Below are 6,006 nucleotides of genomic sequence, written 5' to 3'. Positions count from 1 at the left end.
ACTTGGAATGAAAATGCTGTCTGCCAAAAAATATCAGATTAGCAAGTGAGTTAAGACATGTGTTTTTAAAATATTCAGACTTTGCAAGGTTCTAGGCAATAAAAAAATACAAGGGCTAAAAACACAAAAAGTTGATTGAGACAAGATGGCGGAATCGCGGTGAGCCTTTGTAGAGGCATGAAAATAGGTGTGCCTAGAAGCAGATTTTAAAAGCGGTTTCTCTTCAAAACATCTTTTTTCATACCATCTGACAAGCATCATAATTCACCATGGCAGTTGCAGCAGTAAGATGGGCAACATCAAGCAGAACTATCTTGAAACATTTATTTCCAAACCAAAACGGAGCTTTATATTGTGTTTGTCACATATCTACGTACTCTCCACTTCCAGATGACTATAATTGCAAAGTGGAGCTTGCTTTGACATCCAGTGCCAAGACGATAGTATGCTACCACCCTTCTGTGGATATACCATATGAACACACAAAACCTATCCCTCTACCAGATCCTGTGCATAATAATGAAGAAACACATGACCAAGTGCTGAAAACCAGATTTGAAGGAAAAGATGACCATCTTGAGCAAGGACCCATGATAGAACAACTTAGCAAAATTTTCTTTACTAGTAAACACCGTTGGTATCCTCATGGACAGTATCACAGACATCGCAGAAACATGAATCCTCCAAAAGACAGGTGATTTTCAGGTTCTTAGGAATCAAAGAGAAATGTTATGTTTGCCTCATTTACCATTTGGAAAATGTAATCTGGTATATTTACTAATATGTAGTAAAATAATAAAATATCTCCATATAAACACACACACACACACAAAGTTTACAAAATGTTGTAAACCCAGTACATTTAAATGAGTAAGAAATAAATAAAACTCCCTTATTTGCGGGAGGGGTTACATAGTATTAATAGGTTTCAAAATAAAAACACTAAACTAACAAACTCTGCTTAAGTACTTCTTCTAAGTACTTATAATACAAAAGTTTGATGCTGTGCCCAGCATTAAAACACATACTGGGAAGTGGACTTGGCCCAATGGATAGAGTGTCTGCCTACCACATGGGAGGTCCGCGGTTCAAATCCCGGGCCTCCTTGACCCGTGTGCAGCTGGCCCATGCTCAGTGCTGATGCCGTGCCACGCAGGGGTGTCCCCCGCGTAAGGGAGCCCAATGTGCAAGGAGTGCACCCCATAAGGAGAGCCGCCCAGCACAAAAGAAAGTGCAGCCTGCCCAGGAATGGTGCCGCCCACACGGAGAGCTGACACAACAAGATGATGCAACTAAAAGAAACACAGATTCCTGGTGCTGCTGACAATAACAGAAGCGGACAAAGAAGAAGACGCAGCAAATAGACACAGAGAACAGACAACCAGGGAGGGGGGAGAGGGGAAGAGAAATAAATAAATCTTAAAAAAAAAAAAAACACAGACACACATATTTAATGTGTGACACATCCTACTGAAAGGCTACATGTGACATTTCAGACAGCCCAATCCAAAAGGTTCAGATACATATACAAAGACCTAATGTGATTTTTTTTAAATGTTAAAAGCATGAAAATTGGAGAATACTATACAATTTTAATGTAAAATAAGACATAAAGAGCTTTTTAAAAAGCCACCAGTTGGTCTTCACCAGTGAAACAATATTAAAGAATAATCTGATTATGCATCCATCTCCTCAATTCACAGCTGTCTTAAATCAACTGGAAATTAAAAGTATTTCAAATCCCAAACAGGCTCCCAATTTCCAACATGCTATGTGGCTGTTCAGGTTACCCGTGGAACACATGATGTTTTCCTCAACAACAAAATCTTAGAAATTTGTGAATATTTTTGCTAAAGACTATCAATGGAAAAGATAAAGACAAGACTAAAAAGACAAGCTTGCAGAAGAGACTTTCAAAGATCGTAATGCTAGCATAAATATCTGTAGAATTTACTCACATCACAGCTTTAAGGTACAGACTACCTAATTACCTAGGAAACCTGAGTTTCACTGTATCAAACATTGAACAGGAAGCTTGCTTACTTATTTTTGGACAGCTTGAAAATATGGAATGTTTTATTCTGAAAGCCTCTAGTGAAGTGTGCCATGTAAGCAGCCAGGTTTCTTCTTCTCTCTTCACAGAAGAGAGGGTGGCCTGCAGGTTTCAAATCAGGATCATTCTCTCCTGGCTGCCCAGTGGTGCCTTCGCTTGTGGCAGCTGCTGTCTGCAGGGTTTTGAAGTCAGTGCCAGAGTGTTAGCTGTATTCCATACAGCCATGTCGCCTTCACTGCTGGAAGCATGTCCAGGGAGTCCAGTATGAACAGTACGAATGCTTGCATCAGTATCATAAATTGATTGCATGGCCATGTCAGGCTAAAAACAACAGTTGATATGAGCCCTTCAGAAAGAGGCTTCAAATTTGGTCTCCGGAAGTATGTAATTGCTGCTATCTGAACTGTAAAGAATGGCAGTGCCCAACCCTCCCTCAATGGAATGGTAAACACAACTCTCGTGGTGTCTACTCTATTGTGACATACCAGAAAGCTGCTAATAGTCCAGATAGCCATATACCACTAAGGAGCCAGCTAGTTACATAAAGAGCTGTGACATAGATCGCCTAGAGTTCAAAGAAGGTATAAATACAAAAGTAAACTGGCTCTAAATATTTCTGTATAGGAAGAACTCTATATAAAATACTGAGAAAAACCTCTTGGTAAATATGCTCTCATTCAAGGAGGTTAATCGTCCTCATAGATTTAATTTTATTATCATATTTTAAGGTATGTAAACCTTGCTTGAGGGTTGGAGCCTGCACCTTTGCTTGTAGTAGAAGTAACACAGTCCACATTCCGTTCTGAGATTTCTCTCTCCACTTCCTTAATATTAGAAAACCATAAATCATTTTCATGTAAACTGCCAAGGTAGACAGATGTAGGAAATCCAATGCAAAGGGTAATGGTTCCACCAACTGTAATCTTCCATCATCATCTATTGGTATAACCAGATGGCAATATATTTTCCAACTTCACATTTTCTTCTTGTGCTGAGTAATCCTCAGAAATGTCTTTGGTTTTTTTGTTTGTTTTTTAAAGATTTATTTATTTATTTCCCTCATCTCCCCCCCCACCCCGGTTGTCTGTTCTCTGTGTCTATTTGCTGCGTCGTCATCTTTATCCGCTTCTGTTGTTGTCAGCGGCACAGGAATCTGTGTTTCTTTTAGTTGCGTCATCTTGCTGCATCAGCTCTCCGTGTGGGCGGCACCATTCCTGGGCAGGCTGCACTTTCTTTGGTGCTGGGCAGCTCTCCTTACGGGGCGCATTCCTTGTGCGTGGGGCTCCCCTATGTAGGGGACACCCCTGCGTGGCACGACACTCCTTGTGCGCATCAGCACTGCGCATGGGCCAGCTGCACACAGGTCAAGGAGGCCCAGGGTTTGAACCTCGGACCTCCCATGTGGTAGGTGGACGCCCTATCCATTGGGCCAAGTCTGCTTCCCAGTATTATTGGGTTTTGCATTTACCCTTTTAGTTACATTTACTGAAGCTCTTCATTTCTTCACACTACTCCAAGCTACTCTCTCCTGTTCTTTCGACCTGCAGAACTCCCTTTAGTAATTCTTTTAGGTCAGGTCTTCGTTGATGAATGCTCACAATTTCTCTTTATTGTGTATTTGTTAAATTCTCCCTCATTTTTGAAGGACAATTTTGCCAGATAAAGAGTTTTTGACTGACAGGGTTTTTTTTTTCTTTCAGAAACTTAAATATGTCATGCCACTGATTTCTTGCCTCCGTGGTTTCTAATGAGAAATTGGCACAGTCTTATTGAGGCCCTTGTATGTGATAAATTGCTTTTCTCTTGCTGCTTTCAAATCCCCTCTTTATCTTTTGCATTTAACATTCTGATTAGTATGTATCTCCGGGCAGGCCTATTAGGATTTATTCTGTTGGGCTTATGTTGCGATTTTTGGACATGTATATTTATGTCTTTAATAAGAGTTGGGAAATTTTTGGCCATTATTTCCTCAAATATTCTTTCTATCCCTTTTCCCTTCTCTTCTCCTTCTGTGATACCAGACACATATGTTTGTGTGTTTCATGCTGTCACTAAAATCCCTGAGACACTGCTCAATTTTTTCCATTCTTTTCTCTATCTCTTCTTCTTACTATATGTTTTCAATTGCCCTGTCTTTTAGTTTACTGATTCTTTCTTCTGCCTGTTCAAATCTGCTGTTGTAGATTTTATTGTAGAGGTGTCTATTTCTCCCTTCAGTTATATATGCCCCTAGTATATTTTTAATCTCTTCTATTGTGCCTTTAACATTTATAATATCTGTTGTGCTCCTTTTTAAACTTTCAAATTCTTCTTTATGCTAACACATTGCCTTCTTTCTTTAGCTCTTTATCTGTATTTTCATTCATCTCTTTGAATTGATTTAGATTTGTTTGAGCTTCATTGATTCATTATTCCAAATTCAGTGTCTCACCTGAAGTTCTAATTTGTTCCCTTGACTAAGCCGTATCTTTTTGTTTCTTAGTATGGTGTATTAGTAAGCAAAAGGGGTGCTTATACAAAATACCAGAAATCAGTTGGTTTTTAAAAAGACATTTATTTGGGGTAGAAGTTTATAGTTACCAGGCCATAAAGCTTAGTTACTTCCCTCACCAAAGTCTTTTGCCACGTATTGAAGCAAGATGGCTGACATCTACCAGGGTTCAGGTTACCTGGGTTCCTTTCTTCCCAGGGTTCATTTCTCTGGGCTCAGCTCCTCTGTTTTCTCCACAAGGTCAGCTGTAGACTATGAGGCTACCTAGGCTTTGCCTCTCTCCATAAGGCCAGCTGTGAACTGTCAGGAGAATGGCTCATCTCTTTTCCTGGGACCTTCTCTCCTTTCTCATGAAATAGCTCCTCTGTGTGCTTACTTCCCAGGGCTCCAGCTCAAAAACTCCAACCTCCCTTCTCTGTGGTGCACTTTCTCTGGGAGTCCCCAAGGGGTTGGGGACTCAGTGTCTTACTATCATGGCCAAATCAAAGCCTTAACATTATTTAATCAAGTAAAATAAAATCTCTGAATCCAATACATTCTAATACACCCAGAGGAAAAGACAATTTTACAAACACAATCCAGTATTTCTTTTAGAATTCATCAATAATATCAAACTGCTACATATGGCTTGTAATTTCTTGCTAAAGTCTGGGCCTGATTATCTTGATAAGTTAGTCTAGAAGGTCAGTTTCTCCCTCTTGGCTAGGGTTTTATTGTTAATTGGCTTTGTGTTAGGACTTTTCTTTAATACTTGGCCTAACTTATCTGGACATTTACAGTAGAATGTGTTTATATTTTTCTTGTTGTTATTTTACTTTTTTTTAGACTGTGTCTAACTGCTCAAATTTTCACAGATCTTCTTCATCTGATTCTTGCCCTGCATATGTGGTACAATTTTTAAAATTGCAGTTTTCGTGCAATTATTTCACCTCCAGGAAAAAGGTTTATTTCCTCTGTTCCTTCTCTGGGAATCTTTATTGTTTCTGTTTGTTTTGTGCAAAAATCATTTTCTCCCCAAATCCTATGATTTGTTTAAATAGTCTCCCTCACTCAGTGCCCACTTTTTCTTAGAATTTTCAGTTCTGGAATCATCCTGTCTTGTAACAGTTCAGTTCCACCCTCCTATTTTTTTCTTTCTCTGTAGGCTTTTCTGCCTCCGATTTCTTCCCTATTAAGGGACCCTGAAGGGGTCAATCCAGAACAGTAGATAATGCAGAAAATTTCATGTTGAATTTAGATGGCTACTGCAGTTTGATGTGGTTATGAATTCCAAAAACAGATATTGGATTATGCTTGTAATCTGATCTGTACCTGGGCATGATTGAGTTATGGTTAGGGCATTGAGTCCCCACCCCATTGTGGGTGGGGACTCACAGATAAAAGGCATGGTGAAGAATAGAGTTGAGGGCTTTTAATGTTGGAGTTTTGATTTTGGAGTTTGATGCTGAAGACTTAAACTGGA

General features: G+C 39.5%; 1 pseudogene; it reads left to right on the top strand.

Annotated features, from left to right (window-relative positions):
• Nucleotides 1-269: 269 nt before the first annotated feature.
• LOC101440242 (large ribosomal subunit protein mL42 pseudogene) lies at nt 270-698 on the top strand (annotated as a pseudogene).
• Nucleotides 699-6,006: the final 5,308 nt, after the last annotated feature.

This window comes from Dasypus novemcinctus, chromosome 9 (assembly GCF_030445035.2).
Source record: "Dasypus novemcinctus isolate mDasNov1 chromosome 9, mDasNov1.1.hap2, whole genome shotgun sequence".
NCBI lineage: Eukaryota > Metazoa > Chordata > Mammalia > Cingulata > Dasypodidae > Dasypus > Dasypus novemcinctus.
The sequence above is the reverse complement of the archived record's forward strand: the minus strand, read 5'-3'. Positions and strand labels throughout refer to the sequence as shown.